Below are 24198 nucleotides of genomic sequence, written 5' to 3' on the forward strand. Positions count from 1 at the left end.
GACACTTGTGACAAATAGCAGTACTGAGATTTTTTTTTATATCATAAGGTAGCAAACGAGCGAGCGGCCACCTGAAATCGCTGAATAGCGATGTGACCGTTGCCTATGGACATACGCACTTGCATATGGGTTGCCTACCTTTAATCGACGGAGGAGAGGATGCACAGAAAGAAAATATTTTCCCCTTACATGCATCCTCTCATCCGGAAAGTCCTCTTCCACTTCCCATCCTTTCCTTATGAGAAAAAGGGTGGAAAGGGAAAGAGGACTAAATTAGGCCTCCGGGACGCACACTCATCAGACGAAACGCGGAATTGCTTCCACTTCACGCCTGTCTTCTGTGTGTGGTCGTGGTATTTCGGGCCGATTCGTGCGAAGATGTTAAAGCGGGCTCTACCACTGTTAAGGTAGAACTTAACAGTGGTAGAGCCCGCTTACCACTGATTGTTTGCATTTATACTTAAAATATTTAAATAATAGTGGTCGTAATGTCCGCTCTATAGCTATAGTATATGCATATCTTTGGAATCTGCATACCTATGACGTCATTGTGTGTCAATTATATAAACCGAAGGCGATATTAACAGTAATTTATCAAACACTTGACAGGCTGTTAATTCTATGTACATTGACGATTAATTTTGCGTTTGACTTAAGTAATTTTAAATTGCAAAGATTGTCATCATCATCAGCTCACTACTTACAGCTTACATGTCCGCAAGGGGCACAGTGCCTACCCTAAGTCAGTGACTAGGCCATTATCAATCATACTGGTCAACTGCGGATTGACTTCACACATATCTTTAAATTTCTTCATCAGATATATGCTGGTTGCTGCGATGTTTTCCTTCACCGTCTTCTTTAAGATTGTACATAAATATTATTAAAAATATCTGTTCTGTCTGTTTATCTAATCAATAAATCTAAACGTATTCGAAATAGATAAACGTTTTTTTTATTAACCTGTCGCAGTTTCCACGCAATGCAGAAGTCTTACAAAAGCCCTTTGAAATTTATTCAAGGAAAAAAACTCGTTCGGTATAATTTATTGTCGACTTATTAAAAACACAAGGCAAGCACGTTTTCGGGTTAACTTAACCCCTCTTGTGTTATAAACTGACTTGACAATTTTGATCCTTTCATTTACAAGTGGCACTTGAGATACTGCTCAATTTTAAGTAACAATAATAACTCAAGAGCCAGTAACTGGCAGAATAACGTCACCTTAACAAAGATAATTTATCGACTAAGACTATCATTTTGTTTATTTCTAATCAGTCTCAAAAATACTGCAGTGACAATGTCTGGTTGTTCTCATCCCTTCTTTTTCATGATTTTTTAGGACCCCAAAAATTGTAACAGTTTAAATTTAAGTATACATAATTAATTTTTTAAGTGTTCATTCTGGTCTTTTCATTTTTTTTACATTTGCATAATCATGTTGTGTACTTTGGTTTATAACCTAGATTCTAAATCTAGTACGCGTCGCCGATATTTTGTTATCGCCCCAAAACCAGTCGCTCGCAACCTGTTTACCAAGATCGTTATGAAAAAAGTCGCTACTTTCAAGATGGCCGAACAAATCTTGCAGTATTGACTGAACAGGCGAGGCTAATCGACAATTCGACGTTGTCTACGGAGCGCACACATCGCGATACTGCCGACGACGCAAGAATAAAATATTTTTACGTTGCCTTGTATACTAAGGGACTTATGTAAAGGATTTAAACAATTTGCTTTTTTAAGTATTCGCGACTAGTTATGACGTCACCATCAAAAAAAGAGACTCACAGAAGAATTATATATATACATAGCGCTTACTAAACTAATGTGTATCATTTTTAATATATATATATATAATTCTTCTGTGAGTGTGTATGTCACTGAACTTCTCTCAAACGACTGAACCTATTTTGATGAAATTTTTGTGTGTGTTCAAGGGGATCTGGGAATGGTTTAGATTCACAATTTAGTCCGCTGGACAATGTTTTTTTAATTAATTTTTAATTTATTAGTAGTTGTTGATTTTGTTGAATGTTTTACATTGGATCCGACAGACGGCGCTACCATCGCAGTGTCAAATTGTCAGACAACGTCTGTTGGGTCCGCTAGTCTATATATATAAAAGAAAGTCGTGTCAGTTACACTATTTTTTTTTTTGTCGACGCCTTCAGACTGCAGCCAACACCCTTGGTGCCTGGTTTCGGAAATGGAGAATCGAAATAAACCCTACCAAAAGCGCGGCGCTCTACTTTTCCCGCCGCAAAGTGACTCGTCTTCCATCCGTCACGCTCATGGACAGCCCAATACCATGGGAAGACAAAGTTAAATACTTAGGTGTCATCCTGGACTCTAAACTCAACTTCTCCGCACACGTAACCCGGGTTAGAAACCGCGCGGCTTTTATACTAGGTCGTCTTTCCGCATTACTCAATAAAAAGAGCAAAATGTCCCTTCGGAACAAGGTGACACTCTATAAATCAGTAGTACGTCCCGTCATGACGTATGCTAGTCCGGTATTCGCGCACATAGCTCCGAAACAAATACATCGACTTCAGGTGATTCAGAACAGATTTTTACGTAGAGCCACGGGAGCCCCGTGGTACATGCGCAACAGTGATCTGCACATAGACCTGGACTTGTCCACCATAGCTCAGCACCTGAAGTTGGCGTCGCGTCGTTATTTTGACTCCGCCGTCGGGCATCCTAATCCGCTAGTTGTAGGTGCCGTCACCTACAATCCAATCGCGCTCGGTAAATTTCGCCATGATTATCGTAGACCTAGGCACGTCCTCGACTTTCAAGATGACGCAACTACCATCGCTCAGGCTAGGGTTAAACATCTTCGCAGTCACACCACACACCCCAGTCGCTGCCGGCTACGGCAATCATTCTCGCGATATGGCCTCATAGCAGGCAGATTTTCACCTGTCAACGATAGAAGCGTAGCTGGAGTTTCTTCCGCCACTTCTTCTCCCAGCGCTAACGCTTTCCGAAGTGGTAGTAATATTAGATGCATCAGAGCTAATAATAATCAGACAACAGCAACCGAACAAGCCGAGGTTCGGCCCCTTCGGGCACCCTTGAATCGGAATGCTAAACGCGTATCGAGTGACAGCCCAAGCCGAGGTCCCCTCTCGGGGGCCCTTGAGCCCCGTCACTCCATGGAGCGTCCACCGAAGCGACCTAAGAGCTCGGCGGCCTCCCAATCCGGTAATAATAACGAAGTAACGGCCCGAGCCGAGGTTCCTGAGGGAGCCCTCGAGCTTAGTTACTCTTAAACGAGGTTTAGGCTAAGTGCCATCTGCGCTCGGCCACCTCAAGCCCGGTGAAGCTGTAAATGCCTCCTCAAGGCAAACAGTGGCAATCAGTCACAAAAAAAAAAAAAATTACACTATTTATAACTCAAGAACTACTTTACCGATATGGCTGAAAATTGGTGAGGAGGTAGCTTAGAGCCAGGAGACGGACTTAGGATACTATTTATTCTTTTTTTTTTTAGAATTTATGCCTTGAATAGCTGCTTTTTATTCAACTTACTAATATTAAGTTTCTTATAAATCCACGCGGACGGAGTCGCGGGCGATAGCCAGTGAACACTAAATACAAGAGATCGAGGTCGAGCGCTTGTTTTTTATTAAAAAAAATATTAATAAAGTCCATGCTAATATTACGAATTGCAATCGTAACTTTATGTGTTGCGCTCGCCATTTTTCTTCGTCATACTTTGACATATTGCCCGAAGCTCGGACAATGATGGATGTGCATGTCATATACCATATTCCTTTACAATACTGCATTTAGATTAAAATTATTTTAATATTTATGATTCAACTAGCTATCGTTGCGACTTCGTCCGTGCGGAATTAAAAAAACGAAATTAACCTGTGTGTTCTTCCATGTTGTAAATCTGAGCCAAATTTAAGTGAGATCCATTCAGCCGTTCTAACAAACATACATCAAAACATTCGCATTTATAATATTAGTTATAAGTAAGATTTGCATTTTAAATTCTGTTTTTTTTACCTTTATGCTTTGATAAAGGTACATTTAGGTATTTAAATCAAGTCCAAAAACAACCTTTTTTGTTAGGCTTTAAATATTCTTTTTTATATCTGTACCTTTTTTTTCATAAAAGACGTTGCACTTATAAGAGGATTTTGCATCGCAAGAATTAATTGCTTTTGCAATAAAATCTTTATTGCTCGTACTGCTACGTGATATGAAACCATTTTCACTTTAAATCATCGCTGGCTTCGATTTTATTTATCCTTTTCTCTTAATAAATAGAAAGTATTCATATTGCAGTACGGACGTGTTTGTTCTAGACAATTGAAATGGATTCTCGTTAACGCCAATATAATGCATTTGAACTATAGGCGTATATTTATTGCTCGACTTTCCTGACAATGTCTATATGTAGCTGTGTTTCCACTATCAGAAAACTTGTGTAAAACATATTGCGGCCTGTAGTTTTATTTCAATAAAAAGGGAATGAATTGTTAAAACAATTCATTTGACAAATCAATAAAAACTAGTTGTCTCGCTACAACACCGTTCGCGTGGAATGAAAAAAAAACTTAATTAGTTTCCGGTAATTATTCGAATTTTTCTCACCTTTTAAACCTTCCCTAGACCTCTACGAGCATTTGAAGACCAAGATAAGATAAATCTGTTCAGCCGTTCTCGAGTTTTAGCGACACTAACGAACAGCAATTGATTTCTTATCTATTAAGAATTTTATCGATTTTCAATTGTTTCTATTCGATTCTATCTCGATTGTTTCTTCTCTCATAGAACTTGCAATTAAAAATTTCGTGATTATTATTTTTAAATTACAATATAAATAAAATTGTTTCATCCTTTTCCTACTCTATGCTTTAAATCATAAATAAATCAAACTAAACCAAAAAGTAATAAAGCACCTTAGTTATAGTAGTTAATCGTTTGATTAATATTATTACAAAACCTGTTCTCAATAGTTCACAATTGTTCGTTAAGCGCGTACTCTCCGTCACTATGAAAACCGTCTATTAAATACAATATTAATCCTGATACTTAATTAATTCGTTACTTTATAGGCGTCAGTTGACAAACTATCTTAAATAGGCGTACTATATACATATTTTCTGACAGAACTAACGCGACAGTAGCGCCTCTCACACCTGCCCAGTTATTATTTGATTATGTTTTTTCACAGAGTGTCATAGATTAAGGCAGATGGTTATTTGTTTGTTGAATTAATTAACTAAGTTATTTATTAGTCTTGGAACGTCGGTAGCTCAGGCATTTGACTTGTAATCTGCAGGTCCTGGGTTCGAACCTTTTTTTTTATACATCATAAGGTGGCAAACGAGCGTGCGGCCACCTGAAATCGCTGAAGTAGCGAAGTGACCGTTGCCCATAGACATACTTTGCCTACCTTTAATCGATGGAGGAGAGGATGCACAGAAAGAAAATATTTTTCCTTCCCATGCATCCTCTCATCCGGAAAGTCCACTTCCACTTCTTATCCTTTCCTTATAAGAAAAAGGGTGGGATGGGAAAAAGGACTAAATTAGGCCTCCGGGACGCAATCCTGTCATGTACCAATGTGTTTTTCGATTTCCGATTTACATATTTACATTTATCCGATATTACGGTGAAAGACAACATCGTGATGCAACCTGCACATATCTGAGAAGAAATTCAAAGATATGTGTGAAGTCAACCAACCCGCACTTGGCCAGCGTGGTTGACTATGGCCTAGTCACCCCTAACTTAGGGTAGGCTCCGAGCCCCTCGGTGGGGACGTATTGTGAGCTGATGATGAATTATTACTCTTACTTAAGTTATAACGTACCCGAAGCAATATTACTGTTTAACGTAACTTGAGTATATTTTACGCATTGCGGGTAAAAACTATTTCTATTACTTGAGCGTTTATATCTTTATGATAATTTAACTTGTAATTTATCACTATTGTATTAAGTATTGCTGAGAACTGTTCTAATTAAGGGAATGGTTTCATTCATTGTTACTTTGTAAATACTTTTGCTTCAGGATTATTTTGTAATATTTATAAAAGCAGCATTTCTTTGATACGAGGTATTACGTATAATTTTTTTTTTAAATATTAGCAGATTTTTATTAATTTACTAATATTTCTTGTACTTCCTCGTTGGATTTACAACAATATGTATTCTTTTATGGTTTACGACAATAGTAAACCAAGTCTGGATTCGAACCCTAGACCTCGTGATCGGAAATCCGTACCCTTAACCATTTGGCTATTGGCGCTTTATAATTAACATTTTCAACTATTTTATCTACTTAATAAATTTTGTTGCATTATTTTTTTAGAGTATTAACGTAAATGGCTACAAAATTAAATGATGACCAAATAAATTATGTTTTTATGTTGTTTGTGTGTTATGTTTAACAGTGGTAGAGCCCGCTTTAACATCTTCGCCCGAATTGGCCCGGCTCGCCCGGTAAAATACCACGACCACACAGAAGACAGGCGTGAAGTGGAAGCAATTCCGCGTTTCGTCTGATGAGTGTGCGTCCCGGAGGCCTAATTTAGTCCTCTTTCCCTTCCCATCCTTTTCTTTATAAGGAAAGGATGCGAAGTGGAAGTGGACCTTACGGATGAGAGGATGCATGGAAAGGGAAGATATTTTCTTTCTGTGCATCCTCTCCTCCGTCGATTAAAGGTAGGCAGCGCATATGCAATTGCGTATGTCTATGGGCAGCAGTCACTTCGCTATTTCAGCTATTTGAGGTGGCTGCTCGCTCGTTTGCCACCTTTTCATATAAAAAAAAAATTGTGACAAAGAGGATATGCGTAAATGGGACGTCAGATATGTCGCCTGATACATATGTAGGGAGGGGCAATGCCGACCTATAGGTAGATAGGTATGAGTAGTAGCTCAAGAATAGGTTGATTATAAGAAATAATGATTCTAAGAAGCAAGGAACAATTGAGTCTTGCTATCTTTAATCTTTGTTAATTATCGTGTTTGAGCACGTTCGTTTTTTGTTTTTATAATTACGTCACAATTATGTGCAAATCTCAACGGGGATTTCCCTATAAGTTTATATTAAGTAAAAAAATAAATTTCGGTATTAACCACTGGACGGATTTGGATGAAATTGTAATTTGTTCTAAGAACACCAGAGAGCAAAGTACTTTAAGAGATACTAAAAAAAAAAACTGAAACATTTGAGGTTAATAAAACACAGTATGTGCATATATTTATATTTTTACAGTACCAAAGTGAACCAACGGTTATATGATGATATATAGACCAAACGAGTTCTTGGCTTGACGCTTGACTTGCAATCTGCAGGTCCTGGGTTCGAATCCCGCCAGGTACTAATGTGTTTTTCGATTTCCGATTTACATACGTACATTTATTCGACGTTCTTACGGTGAAGGAAAACATCGTGATGCTGCACATATTTGAGAAGAAATTCAAAGATATGTGTGAAATCAACCCGCACTTGGTCAGCGTGGTTGACTATGGCCTAGTCACCCCTAACTAGGATAAGCTTCGAGCCCCTCAGTGGGGACGGATAGTAAGTTGATGATGATGATGATGAGTTCTTGGTACGTGTTGCAAAATCTGGATCGGTGCAATCCATTATTTTCTTTCATTACATCGCCCATTATAACTTAAAGTGGCACCATCGCAAACCAAGCTGAAATTTAGAAATAATTATTTATGTTTAGAGTTCCAGAAATAAAAGCAGAACCCTTGTAGGATTGTCCGTCCGTCTGTCTGTCAATACCCTTTTTCTAACAAACGCGCGAAAGTATTAAGATGGAATTTATTTTATATTGCGCCAGTCAGCGCTTGACCACTATCTCACCTTTCCTTATAAGAAAAAGGGTGGGAAGGGAAAGATAACTAAATTAGGCATCTGGGACTCACACTCATCAGACGAAACGCGGAATTGCTTCCAATTGACGCGTGTCTTCTGTGTGGTCATGGTATTTCACCGGGCGAGCCGGGCCAATTCGTGCGAAGATGTTAAAGCGGGCGCTACACTCTGAAACTCTATTAAAGAGATAAATACTCCAAGTGTAGATTTTACGTACACTTACTTCTTTAGTGCTACTAAAACTAATAGAATAATTGTATTAATTACCTGCAATTGTTACTATAAGTCCGTCCGTTAGTGGCGCAAACTGGTGAAAATAATGTTGAGCAAACACAAGATGAATCATCAGCGTCAGTCAAGTACATCGCAAAGAAGATGATCGACAACACTAAGAAACATAAGGTTTTTATTAATGTATTTGAATGTGGCTACAAAGGAAGTATGGTTTGTGTGAAAGAGGATATGCGTAAGGGGGTGGATTTAGATATGACGGCTAAAAGAGATGTATGAAGGAGTACATACTTTGCCAACCCTCCGTAGATAAGGGCAGGTTGCAGATGGTCTTTATTATGTCTTGGATTTGTTTAAAAAAATCTGATACTAATCATGAGAAACGCACGTAAGAAGACAAGCAATTTTAGTTTAACCCTTAATTCGACGAAGTTTTTTCGTATATTTACGTAATTTTCTCTAAACTAGTTCAGTATATTTTTTTAATGAGTTGTTCGTCACACTGAACACCATTGAATTAAGGGTTAAAGACAAAGTTAAAGGTAATTAAAAAATAAGGTATTATTAAGTCTTATTAAAGTCTATAGGTATTTTAATAAATAAAATGAACTCAGAAACTACCTATTGGTTTGACTCAAATCTTTTTATTAAACATATCGTCATTATCACGATTGACAAAACAGTGATAACAATATTTTAAACGGGGTTTTTAGTCTTAGAAACTTTAAATCAATAAAATTACTATCAACGATCGAACATTTTTATCATTTAGAAAAGAGGTTTTATTCAACAAAAAAGAAGTTAGTAATTAGTAATTATTCTAACATCAATTAATGTTCCATAACACGAAAATAATATATTCCAGAAATTATTCCAGAGTTAAAAGATTAATATTTTTATGGCACAAAAGAATCTAAAATCCACATTTATGATGAATAAAAGAGATATCTATATATATAAAAGAAAGTTGTGTTAGTTACACTATTTATAACTCAAGAACGGCTTTACCGATATGCCTGAAAATTGGTGAGAAGGTAGCTTAGAGCCAGGAGACGGACATAGGATACTATTTACTCAATTTTTTATTTAGTCCTTGAAGAGCTGCTTTTTATTTAACTTACTAATATGATAAATACGAATGTTTATGTGGATGTGATGTAGCTGGATGGACTGGTGTTTGAAGATATCTCTAGAACGGCTGAACGGATTTCGATAAATTTGGCATACGTATAGAACATAGTCTGAATGAACACATAAGCTACACTAAATAAGTCGTTTTATCCACGCGGACGCAGTCGCGGGCGACAGCTAGTAGAATATAAAATACATTTATCAATTCTGAACCCTCGTTAGGAGAAATATCTACGCTTATATCCACAAATAAAATCATATACTCACAAAGAATAAATCGCATGTTGAAATGTTTCCGTGCGTCTTACACAGGTTGTGTGGGAGGAAAAAATTTGTTCGTACTTTTATACTCGTGAAAGTATGATTAATTTTATAACTATATGTCTGCGATGACTATATCTAGCTGTCGCCCGCGATTCCGTCCGCGCGAAATTTGGTACCTTGGTAGTTTACGTATTCTTCTAGGCTATGCTTTTAATTTTAGCGAATAAGCAACCGTTCTGTAGATACCTTCTAACATCCGTACATCTAAACATTCGGATTTATAATATTAGTAAAATGAAATATTATAATCTGTTGCGAATTAATACATAATATTATAAACGCTTTGTAAAAAAATTACATTTTCATATCTTACTATAATAATATTATAATTGCGAATGTTTGGATTGATGGATATTAGTTTGAATGTAACTTCGGAACGGATCAACGCTGAAATTTGGCATAAATGTAGAACAAAGTCTTGAAAAATACATAGGCTACTAAGTTTAATTTAATTCCACGCCGACAGAGTCGCGGGCGGCACCTAGTTTTATTAAAAACTCTGTTGTGAACAAATGTCAACAAGATTCCGATAAAGAAAAAAATCAAGGCAACTAGAAACAATAAGGAAAAATGTATTATGCCTAGTATCTAGGGATTTCCTTCTTTATTTAGTTCTATTTATAAACATAACATTTAAATGCAGCGCGGCAATATGAGATAAAGAAACACCAATAGCCTAGTGGTTAAAGGTATTTCCTTCACGCGGTCGTGAGTTCGAATCCCACCATTCGAATATTGTCGTAAACCATAACCTTGCAAAAACCCTTATGCTTGTATTCATGTGTTGTACTCATCCATGTATTAATCATTAACTTAAGAATTAAAAAAATATAATTCATCCTACGTGACCTTCCATGATATGTTCTATATGTATGCCAAATTTCATTGAGATTCGTTCAGCCGTTGTGAAGATACCTTACATCTAAACATTCTTATTTATAATTATACATATACATTTATTTATCACATTTCTAATATAATACATTTCATATAAAATATATATATATATACAAAACATATTATATTAAAAAGAGAACACCACCGGCTGCGGAATCCCATGACTCAAACAACCAGTGGTCAGGGCTGCAGAGACAGGAACCTTCTCACGATGCGCGCGGTTTCTAGGATAACTGCCTTTTGTATCGGGCCCTTAATCCAACTGTTTAGCGAGAGCTTCTTGAGATGTTGGTCGAAGCTCTTCGCTATCAGTCCATTTACCGATACGACTATCGGAATAATGGTAGTCGATTTCATACGCCACATGGCGGTAACCTCGTGAGCCAAATCTAGGTATTTTAACACTTTTTCCTTTTCAGCTTTCACGAGATTCTCGTCATGTGGAATAGTGACATCGACTAACATTACACAACTCTCAGACCGGTCTATTATTACTATATCGGGCCTATTGGCAGCAATAGTCCTATCCGTAATAATAGATCGATCCCAGTAGAGCGTGATATCGCTATTTTCCAGAACGGGTGAAGGTTGGTACTGGTAATACGGTACCTCAGCATCCACAAAGGCATATTTAAGGGCAAGTTGCTGGTGGATGATCTTGGCCACTTGGTTGTGCCTATGCAAGTATGCACCGTCCGCAAGCCGAGAACAGCCGGAAACGATATGCCTAATGGACTCACCGGGACGACGACATGCCCGACAAATGTCAATCGTACCATCCTTTAGGATATGTTTTCGGTAGTTGTTCGTTACGATGACTTCGTCCATAATTGCAAAGACAAAACCTTCAAATTCCCCAAAGAGGTTGCTGAAGCGCAGCCAAGCCACGGAAGATAATTGGTCCACGTCAGGCCCAGTTAAGGCTCGATGGAACCTGCCGTGTAGCTCCTTGCTCTTCCATACGCTAATGCGGTCTGAGACACTTAGTACCGGTAGCCTTCGCCAATATTAGTAAGATGTTAAATTACTTTTATAAGAAATAAATTTAAATCCGATAACAACAAAGTAACAGCCCGAGCCGAGACTCCTGAGGGAGCACTGGAGTCTTGTTACTCTTAATCTTTAAACGTGGTTCAGCCTAAACGCGATCTGCGTTCGACCACCTGAAGCGCGGTGAAGCTGTAAACGCCTCTTCAAGGCAATGACTACTCAGTCACAAAAAAACAATAATAATCCATTTTCAATTTATTATCTCCCCTGTAGGCTAGCAACGCATATGCAATTCAATTTATTACACAAAAAGCCAGAAACCTTTGTGATAAAGCATTCTAAATGTTAATCTTAATGCACTATTTTAATGAATGCTGTTTTAAGCTATAGACCGGTTTCTCGGGTAATGAGGCGTGGAAAGAACATGTTCGCATTCGATATATTTATCAACTGTCTGTGTTATTACTTATTAATATTCAAGACACTTATTATTTTTTTTTAAATGATAAAATATTGATTATCTTTTGTTTTATTTTTAGCTAAGAACATGTAGAACTTTACGCGTAATTCGGTTGTGGAAAAATTTCTAGTTAAAGGTCTATAAATATAATATTAAGAGAGTAGGTAGCTCAAGGTTTAAAGCACTTGACTGTAAACTGCAGATCCTGGGTTCGAATCCCGCCATGTAACAATGTATTTTTCGATTTTCGATTTAGATGTGTACATTTATCCGACGTTCTTACGGTGAAGGAAATCATCGTGATTCAACCAGCACATATCTGTGAAGAAATTCGAAGATATGTATGAAGTCAATCCGCAGTGGACCAGCATCGTTGACTATGTCCTAATCGCCCCTGGCTTAATTTAAGCTATGAGCCCTTCGGTGGGGATATTTAGTGAGCTGATGATGAAACGACTTAGGTTTTTTCAAGAAGTGAGTAGTCTCCTTCTCAAATGCCGATAGTGCATTTGCAGTTGATGAATCGAATGAGCAGCTGGGACACAAAAACATCTGTGTTGCAGCCGCTTATTTACCCCTTTCTCTTATAACTATTTAACTCGTTACTTTTAAATAATTATTTTCCTGTCTTTATTCCACTCTGAAAACCAAGTTTTCGTCCGGGTAACTATTAAATACAATTCAATTTAATTTCATAATTTGTATAGTATTGAATTGTAAGCCTAACTTTATGTTACATAAGTATTCCGTTTCAGACTAAGTTAACCTTATCTTTAAATTTACACGAACCAGAGAGGTCAATTCGCTACAAATCCTGACAAAATGGCCTTACTTACGGTCTCATGTACTCGAAACTGAATTTACAAGGGTACGTAAGATACGAACCCCTTTTCAAAACGTCTAGACTACGTTTCGGTTTAATATATTTAACAGTAACGTCTGATCAGAAGACCCTTGGTAACAAATTTTAGGTTGAAATTCAATAAGAATGTTTTTAGATTTTAAAATTTTATTTGTATGTTAAAAAATATAATTATTAGCCTTTGTGTTATTCCAAACTATATCCTATTTGTTTACCAAATTTCATCGAGATCCGTTCAGTCGTTCTGGAGATATCTTTAAACAAATATCCATCGATCCATGTACACATTCGCATTTATAATATAAGTAAGATGTAGGGGAGGTGAAGCGGGGATTTTGGGATTTACTTGAGCATAGCAGTTAAACATAAGAGAATGCTGCACAAAATCGATTACTGCCACAGATATAACTCTACATATTGTTAGGAAGAAAATCCGACATTGTACCGGTTTACTGGCACAACACTAGCCTTACTAAAATGTCGACGTTTGTGTCCCCTCACTATTCATTCTGACACTACTGTTTGTAACGAAAGCACGTCATCTGCGCCAAATGATTCTAACTAATACTGTCTTAAAATATAAAGCTGTGTTTTACTGCAGCAGGTCAGAATACTAAATAAATAAAATTTGTTGTTATGATTACAAAAGCGCGTCAATTTGACATAGTTTAAGACGGTCAATGAATTACGTTTTTATGGTAAAGGAATACGTTATGAAACTTACCAAAATCTATTAAGTCAATTCGCACTGGAACATCGTAATAAAACTAAGGATTTTCATCAGCTCACTGTACGTCCCCTCGGTGGGGTTCAGAACCTACTCTAAGTTTGAGGTGACTAGGCCATAGTCAACCAGGCTAACCAAGAGCGGGTTGGTTGACTTCACACATATCTTTGAATTTCTTCTCAAATATGTGCAGCATCACGATGTTTTCCTTCATTGTAAGAACGTCGGATAAATATACATATGTAAATCTTAAATCGAAAAACACATTGGTACATGGCGGGATTCGAACCCAGGACCTGCAGATTGCAAGTCAAGGGCTTAACCCCAGAGCCACCGACGCTCTGTAGCTCTAACTCTACCGCTAATAAATGGAAGAATGGAGGACTTTTGGATTTTGTTTTTATTATTTTTTGGCGACATTAATAAAAAAAGTGTTCACAAGTTTTCTATCCAAGTATCGGATTCCTAACTTTTTATTCTTTTGTAATCGTTTCTTTTAGAATTTTTTGTTAATGAGAAAACTTCCATAATTTGGCAATACACAAAAAAGTTTCGCTTGTTCGTTACTTGTCATATTACATTATTGAAAATTTATTTATTTGTTTATTTATTACAAGTAACACAAGTTTGTCTTGAACTTTAAGTTCACTTTTTAGTTTATATAAACGAACAACATGGTAATTATTACTAAAAAAGCGTCGGTGGCTTAGGGGTTAAGCACTTGACTTGTCTGCAGGTTATGGGTTCGAATCCCGCCATGTATCAATTTGATTTTCGATTTACATATGTAAATGTGAAAGAAAACATCGTGAAAATAGATCTGGCTAGGAATCATTTTCTCAAAATTTCATTTTGTTCGTGTTTTATCGATAATCAACTTAAACATAAACTTAACTTTTTCTATCGGTAACATCGATAAATATTATTCATATTTCATAATTTTTTGTAATTCGTACTTAAATATAATTTCCAAAAAAGACAATTAAAAAAAATCCAGGTCATCCAGATACTAATTCATCAAATAATACTGTTAAATAATTAATTACATATAAGCTTTAATGGCTCGGAATTTCATAGTCAGAGTTACGAAAAATGTTTCAATACTTTTTTCTTCTCAAACCATTTCTTAGAAGCTTTCAATTCTTCTCGGATAAGTCCCTTGTGATGCATTACAGATTGATAGTTCCGAAGAGAAAATTCTATTAAAATATCTTCAAGGTTTCACAAATAACGTATAAATCTTTAACAAAGACAGAAATTAAAATTTTCTGCGTTAAGGTATTTAACAAGAGCTTTAATTAAAATTTTCCCGCAGGCATTCGCTTCGTTAGTCGTGTATTTTTTTTTCTTAAAATCATAAGGTTTCCCTTATGATTTTAAAAAAGAAAACCGACTAAAATCTTAAGCAAAATGCACTAGAAAGTAACAAAATAATGTCTGAATTAATGAAATGAATCCTCCCAAAAGTAGGAAAGTTCTCTTCTTTCTTATAATATGTATATAATTATTATTTCCAAGTCGGTGTCGGTCGAGGTAGTCTTCACAAATTTAACACGGCAGACACAGAAAAAAGAAAAATTCCAACCAAAATCTATTTATTCATATTCTTACTAGCTGTCTCCCGCCACTCCATTCGTGCGAAGTTAAATAAAACTAATAGTCTATGTGTTCTTCCAGGCTACGTTCTATAATAATAATAATGGTGACGGTGTTCTGTTTTTAATATAATATGTTTTGTATGTATATTTTTTTGGATATGAAATGTACAATATTAAAAATATGATAAATAAATATATATGAAATAATAATAATAAAGCTATTTATTTCCGTACAGATAAATGCATGGTAGAAATACTATGCTACAATGTAACTACTTCTTTTTTTTAAATTATCTGTAGGAACCCCTGTTCGGATAAAGGCCTCCTCCAAAGATGCCCAATTTTCTCTATCTTGAGCCACGTGTGCCCAGGTAGTGCCGGCTACTTTCTTTATTTTATCTTCCTATGTTCTATATCTATGCTATATTTCAGCGAGATTCATGCAACCGTTCTTGAGTTATTGATGGTACATCCATCCATATAAACATTCGCATTTATAATATTAGTAAAAAAAGTAAGAGAGAGTAGAGCGTCGGTAGCTCAGTGGTCAAGCACTTGACTTGTAATCTGCAGGTCCTGGGTTCGAATCCCGCCATGTACCAATGTGTTTTTCCATTTCCGATTTACATATGTACATTTATCCGACGTTCTTACGGTGAAGGAAAACATCGTGATGCAACCTGCACATATCTGAGAAGTAATTCAAAGATATGTGTGAAGTCAACCAACCCGCACTTGGCCAGCGTGGTTGACTATGGCTTAATCACCCTTAACTTAGGGTAGGCCCCGAGTCCCTCGGTGGGGACGTATAGTGAGCTGATGATGATGATGATGATGATGATGAAAAAGTAATATTAAATTACAATGATTTTAATTGCTTTAATTTCAGTTCATAGTTAACCTTGAGTCGTAAAATTTAATAACCATTATACTTTGAGCTCTATTATCTGTAGGGATTAAGAATTAATGCCCCGTTACTTGTGGGTTATCCTTTATTAACCTCTAAGACTATATCAGTAAAGTTCAGCTTATATTGGCTTATCCCAGGCTAAGATAATTGAATTAATACTAAATGACCCAGTAGTTCAATGATTAGAATTATTGCTTTTTGTATTACGTAGTGTGGATTCGATTTTTGTAAATGAAATAAAAAAAAATAGTGGTGCTAAATTATAAGATTTCTATTATTGAAATTGAAAAACTTCTTAAGCATTAGTAAAAAAAATTGGACAATATATTAAAAACATTTTAGCTTAAGCAAACGTCAACCTTTTTATAGCGTGACTATAACGTTTTGGGCGGATTTTTAACAAATCAATGACAATTTTTGCAATACTTATAGCGAAACTAGTGTTAGTGATACATATTTATGGTGGAACATAGCCACTTTGACATTCATATCCTTGTCCGGCGTTGAAAAGGTTAAAACACGTGTTTAACAAAACAGCGTCGAACTATAAAAGGACGTATCGATAAATACGAAACAGTTAGTCGGGCAAAATACATTAGTAAATTACTGCAGTGTTTTTTTAAATTAAAATTGTATTGTAAACTTAAAAGTACACGCAACTTTTAACTTTGCGGTGTGTGTTTAATATAACTTAACTGCATTAAAGTTAGTAACTTAGAAATTGCGGTAAATAATATAATCATAAAGGAGTTTGAGTCAAACTTATACTTTTTAAGTTTACTTTTAATTTTAACTCGATTAATTTAAAATGATTCAGACGAATCATAGCACAGACAAACTGACTTACCGTGGGTTTCTGAGACCAAAATCCTCGTTTAAAACATATTGTGCGACAAGTGATGTGATTCTCGCGCAATTTCTTGCCTCGCACAGCCGCCGAGTTGTGGTCTGTCCTCGTCGGTATTTCCAATCCGACGACTTAGGGACCTTCAAGAATCGAGCATAACATTTCCTTAATGGCCGGCAACGTATCTGCAGTTCCTCTGGTATTGCAGATGTCCATGGGTGTCGTTGATCACCTCGGTGTTCCCGCAGCTCGTTTGCCCACTTCTCTTATAAAAAAAAATATTATTTCTGTTTTGGCAAAGATAATGTCATGGATGGCGATAGGCTTTATAATGATTTTGGTCTCAGAAACCAAGGATTCATAAAATAGGGCAAACCAGACCTTCTGTATTCGCTTTGTTATCATGATTCGGTGCCACATACGTCTCGTTTCGTTTATGTATCCTTTCGTGGCTGTGTGCCGTGTGAAACGTACAAATCGTTTAACACGACGATTTGGTCACTGAATGATGACACAAAGGTCGGATTTAGATTTAACAGGACCGCAATGCGGTGCACCGTTTGGTTTACGAAGCAAAACATCGAATTTGAACGTTTATTAAGCAAAGATTTCATTGTAAATCTATCACAATTTAATTAATGATTAAAATAGCTAAGCAGTACAGTCAGCGGCATAAAGAAGTATAAATTTATAGAGCTTCAAAAATTTGTATATGATTTTGGTTTTAATATATATATATATATATATATATATATATATATATATATATATATATATATATATATATATATATATATATATATATATATATATATATCCGAATCGGTCTCTATTCTTCCGTCCATGAGTATACATGTTCTTGAAGAATGTGAGCATAAGTATTTTTAAACCGAGCGTATACAAGTTCTTAAAGCTTTATAAATGTATACATATTTTTGCAGCTGACTGTACACATAATACAACAACTCATGTTCGTAATTAAGAGTACGCAGAGATGACTTATTACCTTATGGGGAGGTCTTGTATATACACCTGTGAAATCAGTTTAAACTATTTTGTTTACAGATCCTAAAGATACGTTAAAACACAAACAAATATTACCTACTTTTTAATCAAAAATGAAGATTTAAGATTCATATTCTTAAATTAATCAAAGAAATGTATCATCGAAATACAAAAATATAAAAGAACAATATCATCAACATAATTCGCTTTTACAACTTTACGCTTTTACTATCTCCTTTACAATGAAATGTGAGAGACAGGACGCAACATTTTATGACCTCTAAAAAGCTATTGTTGTGGTCAAGGTATTCCACAACCATGTTTCTGAGCCTCACAAAGTAACAAAAGCTACAAAATAACACATTGTTATTTACTGATGTTAACTAAATGAATTAACATTTTCGTAAAGTTAATATGTGCATAAACAAAACTGAAATGGGATTAAAAGTGGATGGATACATGTAAGGGAACATACCCATACTACGTGACCTAATTTTTTAGTTTTCTCTAAGTTTTTTAAGCATGCATACTTAAATTACTAGTAAATTATGAATTATGAAAAAGAACAACTAATGACTACGTGACAAAAACCTGAGCCACCCCCCGCTCCTGTGATTGACCGTAGTATTTTAAAGACTCCGCTCCCCCCCTTAAACGGGTCACGTAGTATGGGTACGCTCCCTAAGGAAAGACTGAAGAAATTATCGATGAATTGTATGATACACATAGGAAGGGCGTAAATTCAGATATGATGGTTGATAGAGATTGTTGGAAAAGTAGTACATTCTTACTTATTCTGGATGTCTAATATTAATCCATTTTCCTTAACCACACTTTTCTTTAAACAAAAGAATGTGAAAGAGAAGGATTTGACAGAAGAGGGGACACATAAGAAGCAATTTCTTTCTGTGCGTCTCCTCCTTAGTCGATCTATATCCAGAGGTTACTTCGTCATTTTGCCGAATCCAGGTGCCTTGCTCGATTGCTACTTTAAAATATAATAATTACTTCCTTCTTTACTAAAAAAAAATACTGTGTCGATCCACTGTAAAGACAAAGACATGAACATTTTACATTCTTGAATTAAATTTCCAGAACATTGTAGAAATAAACTGATAAAAAAACGGCTAAACACTCACGTATATTCGTCCAGTGGCGCGGCCGCGAAATAATACCAGTACCACTTATCCTGATGAAGGCCCCCGATGGGCTCGAAACTAGTCGGTGCCGACACCGGACGTGAGTGTTTAGCCGTTTTTATATCAGTTTAGTATAATGTCTCACGAAAGTTTGTATAATTTAATTGTAGAAATAATTCAAATGAAACTTTGTAAAGTACATTAGTTTCTCTTCATACGTATGCGTTGTTTTATGTTTCTACTTTAATCGTTTGAACTGATGTTACAAATTACAGATACTTTCGTTGTGAAACTTTGGGAAATGTTGGAAGAATTTTACCTCGAACATGAAGATAATTGCGTGAAATAAAATAATCACAAAAATATCTATGGTCTTAATCTATGTAAATCTAAATCTATGGTAAATACTTAAAAGTAAGAAATTAAAAAAAAAATAAGCAGCATTTGCTGTAAACTAAAAAAAAAATGATTTTTAAATCTATATATAAAAGAAAGTCGTGTTAGTTACACTATTTATAACTCAAGAAGGGCTTTACCGATATGGTTGAAAATTGATGAGGAGGTAGCTTAGAGCCAGGAGACGGACATAGGATACTAGTTATTCATTTTTTTCGAATTTATGCCTTGAAGAGCTGCTTTTTATTTAACTTGCTAATATTATTAATGAGAATGTTTAGATGGATGTGATGTGGATGGATAGAGGGGTGGGCTACACTAATTAAGTTTTTTTTTATATATCGCGGACGGAGTCGCGGGCGACAGCTAGTACTTTATAAAATTGCGAACGGTCTTGAAGAATGCATTTTTCTATAAAATGCATTTTATCGTGAAGAAGTAAACAAGTAATAATAGAAATAAATTGCTTTGTTTTTTATTGGTTTTCAGAAGCAGTAAATTTTTACGATAAAATCCAAGTGAATTGAAAATAATGTGTAAACTTACCGTGGGTTTCTAAGATCGAAATCTTTGTATAAAAATTATCTTTGACAAAACAGAAATACATTTTAAACGGGCATTTTCATCTAAGAAACAAATGGTCAGTGTTCCAATTAAGTTTAAGCCTAACAAGCTGACATTGCCTAAAATACCCAAGCGGAGATTTTTGACAGATCAAGAATATTCAAAATGATTAAACATAGGCTTCGGAAGGCGATTTAAACAAATAATTAAAAAAATACTTAATGATAACAATATTTCTGACACAGTTTTACTTTTAAAACAGAGATATTTTCTTTTATAACCACGTTCGAATCTATAATATACCGCGGATCAAACATACGTTTATCTATAGAATATCTAACTTTCTCTAACAAAGTATTGAGGATACCACAGTTAATTAACAGTGGTAGAGCCCGCTTTAACATCTTCGCACGAATTGTCCCGGCTCGCCCGGTGAAATACCACGACCACACAGAAGACACGCGTCAAGTAGAAGCTATTCCGCGTTTCATCTGATTAGTGTGCGTCCCGGAGGCCTAATTTAGTACTCTTTCCCTTACCATTCTTTCTTTATAAGGAAAGGATGGGAAGTAGAAGTGGACTTTCCGGATGAGAGGATGCATGGAAAGGAAAAATATTTTCTTTCTGTGCATCCTCTCCTCCGTCGATTAAAGTTAGGCAATGCATATGCAATTGCGTATGTCTATGGGCAACGGTCACTTCGCTATTTCAGCGATTACAGGTGGCCGCTCGCTCGATTGCCACCTTATGATATTAAAAAAAATTATGAACAAAAATTGATACAAGTATTAGAGGCACTGTATTAGATCAGTTTCCCAAAAGACATTTGTTAACCTGCGTCTGTTTACTTTACTAATTGGGTAATTACTCTGAGCTTGTTTTGTACAGAGTTAGCAAACATAATACGTCACTTGAAGCTACAAAATATTACGTTCTTATTTGTAAAGCCATTACACGTAATTGGGGAGTGTCTTTAATGATATCAATTATTATTTAGCTATTCAAAGGGGGAAACTTGGAACTTCGGAACCTTACCTAAGGGGATTCTTTTTAATAATATGTTTTAGTTTATTATTAACTACATATTATATTTTCTTATTTAATTAGAGCGTCGGTGGCTCAGGGGTTCGAATCCCGCCATGTACCAATGTGTTTTTCGATTTCCGATTTACATATATACATTTATTCGACGTTCTTACGGTGAAGGAAAACATCGCGATGCAACCTGCACATATCTGAGAAGAAATTCAAAGATATGTGTGAAGTCAACCAACCCGCACTTGGCCAGCGTGGTTGACTATGGTCTGGTCACCCCTAACTTAGGGTAGGCACCGAGCCCCTTGGTGGGGACGTGTAGTGAGCTGACGATGATGATATTTTCTTATTATTATTAGTTAGAGTTTAATAATATTTATTAAGATATATTTTACTTGCTAATAGAACTTTCCATTTAAGAAAATAATTAAAAATATGATTCTGTTGTTTTTGTCTTTATCCGAAACAATCAAAAGTCTTTATAGACTAATATCCCGTGGTTGGTAGAATTTAGTCTTTTTAGCAAAGGAACTTTATCAAGTACTTTGGTACCCCATAAGTTCTAAACTATCATTTTAAATGTGATACTTTGTCATCGTTACTAATATTATAAAGGCTTTATCCTATGCCCCATGAAGTACAGACGTTTGCAGACCACGGGAGCTTAGTTAGGTATAAGCATATTTATCACACTTTTGTCTAATGTTACTAATATAAATGCGAATGTTTTGATGGATCTCTTTCTGGATCTGTTTGAATGTATCTCCAGAACAGCTGCATAGATGCATAGATGTAGAACAGAGTATGGAAGAACACGTAGACAACTAATTAAGTTTTGTTTTTAATTCCACGCAAACGAAGTCGCGGACAACAGCCAATTACTTAATAAGTCACTCAAAGATGTAGAAAGTAAATTAACTTTTTTTTTTAAATATTAGCAGATTTTTTTTGGTAGATTTACTAACTTCTTTATATTAGATCCAAATCTAAAATTTAGTCTTTATTTGTTTTCTGTTCCAAAAATAAATGTCAAGTTTATTCAAGATTTTTCTCATATGATACTACATAATTCAAGGCACGTCAGCATTATCTTTGGGTTCACACTTCGCCCGAAGCCTATATTATTCTAATCACGACTTTACCTAACATGGACTTATTTTAACTTACTCATATTTTTGTAACATTTATACCGTCTAACAGGACAGTAATTTTTATGTCCCAGGCTATTTAAACATTACGTAAGTGACTAAAAGATAAAGGAGTGAGGAGAGTCTTTTTTTAATCACGTTAAACCGTATGGCTAAAGATACTGCGTCTTTTATAGTTATTGTGACAAACACTACAGACTTTGAAGTGGAAGTGGACTTTCTGGATGAGAGGATGCATGGAAAGAGACAATATTTTCTTTCTGTGCATCCCTTCCTCCGTCGTTTTATATTATTTTATTTTAGGTTATATATCATAAGGTGGCAAACGAGCGAGCGCCCACCTGAAATCGCTGAAATAGCGAAGTGACCATTGCCCACAGACATATGCAATTGCATATTCGTTGCCTACCTTTAATCGACGGAGGAGAGGATGCACAGAAAGAAAACATTTCCATGCATCCTCTCATCCGGAAAGTCCACTTCCACTTCCCATCCTTTCCTTATAAGAAAAATGGTAGGAAGGGAAAGAGAAATTTAATGGTCAACAACTTATTTCGCAAATCTACGCATAGTAGTATTTTCAATAGCTAAGAATTTTCAAAAACCCGCGCCCGTTACAGTCACGTTATAAAAATGTTGAGGTATTTATGACGTATTTAGAACACTTTCTAATTGTTTTATTTAAAAAGTATCTTAGTAGTGTGTAATGGTTTCATTCAGAATATTCATTCAATTCACTTGTAGATAATAAAAGCAATTGACCCAAGTTACCGAACATTTAACATCGAATGGATGGAGGCGGAAGTTTTGATTGAGTCAGCCAAATGGCCTGTTTTATTGAGCTCCAGTCTAGCTTCATTCCAATACATTTTATGCGAACACTTCTCTAACTTTAAAATGCTTTTATGTCCCAAAGTATAACAGTTTAGTAACTAGATGCACTTAGATATTAATCTATGTATAAAAGGAAGACGTGTTACGGTGAGGTGTCATTTCGTTCGTATTCTTTACTATAGTGTAAGGAATCTGTCGTATTTATCGATAAAAAAAAACTGGAAAAACTAAACTAAATCTTTACAGTTTAGTTTTTTCACGATACGCTTCAAAGAGGATTATTTGTAAAGGTTAGTTTAAGAGCCTTTTCTTGAAAGAGCTTTAAAATCGTAAGACTCTACAGATTGTATGGCTATAAAACCTGCGATTTTGTTCCAAACCTATAAGGAATTGGATAAATATAATGTTTAGCCAAATCTTCAGTAAGAAAATTCATATAGTTTCTAAGTATTCTTACAGTATACATAAAAATAAAAAAATAAAGATTCTGTGTTCATTTATTAATAAGAATTCAAACTCATCTGCAATTGTGGATGTCTACGACATGTCACACATGCAACGGATGTCACTGTTTCGGCGGATTCAATTCATATTTAAACATATAGAATCATATTTCTAAAAAAAACATCCTATTGGAGAATTTCAATTGGGAATTAGTTCTGTAGTTTTTAGGAAGCTTACATTTTAATTAAATTAATTTCTTATTTATTACGATGTATGTTTCGTGGCCCAACAATTGTATTCCAAGGCCAAGTACTGTACTGTGTGTGTCCAAGTGTATTGTCTCTTGAAATGAAATACTCTTTAAATCCTAAGCTCTACACATATGTGGAACTCTTCACAAATGGCGAAGCTCGCTAGTCGGTAGCTTTTGACCAGCTGTTGCATGCAGTAGCCTTCCGCGTGAAATAACAGTATTTATTCTTGCTAAATTAATATTATGAAAATAAAATCCATTTCACGGTGAGCTGACATTTTTTCAGTATCAAAAGGCAGCCTATGTTCTATTCCATAGAGTCTAAGTTCTAATCAAAACAAACATCCATCCAAACAATATATAATATTAGTAAGATTAAAAAGATTACTCATACATTTAAATTGGATGTATGGATGGATGTTTGTTACAAGGAATCTCCAGAACGACATAACGATCTCGATTATATTTGGCATAGATGTAGAACATAGTCTGGAAGAACACCTAGGCTAATTAAGTTTTTTTTTTAATTCAGTACGG

The 24198-nt window shown here is 35.5% G+C and overlaps 1 protein-coding gene and 1 long non-coding RNA gene across 2 annotated transcripts in view; one reads left to right on the forward strand and one right to left on the reverse strand.

The window, feature by feature from the left end:
• The window catches only part of LOC106128707 (inactive dipeptidyl peptidase 10), a 131476-nt gene that overhangs the window by 13822 nt on the left and 93456 nt on the right, over positions 1-24198 (forward strand). The window lies entirely within an intron of this gene.
• LOC106128724 (uncharacterized) lies at positions 7250-9544 on the reverse strand. The gene is made up of 3 exons (XR_001228455.1): positions 9496-9544; positions 8134-8254; positions 7250-7683 (listed from the first exon to the last, which is right to left on the reverse strand). It is a non-coding gene; the product is annotated as an uncharacterized LOC106128724 (long non-coding RNA).

The sequence above is a fragment of the Papilio xuthus genome, unplaced genomic scaffold (assembly GCF_000836235.2).
Source record: "Papilio xuthus unplaced genomic scaffold, Pxut_1.1 DF829758.1, whole genome shotgun sequence".
In the NCBI taxonomy this organism is placed as follows: Eukaryota; Metazoa; Arthropoda; class Insecta; order Lepidoptera; family Papilionidae; genus Papilio; species Papilio xuthus.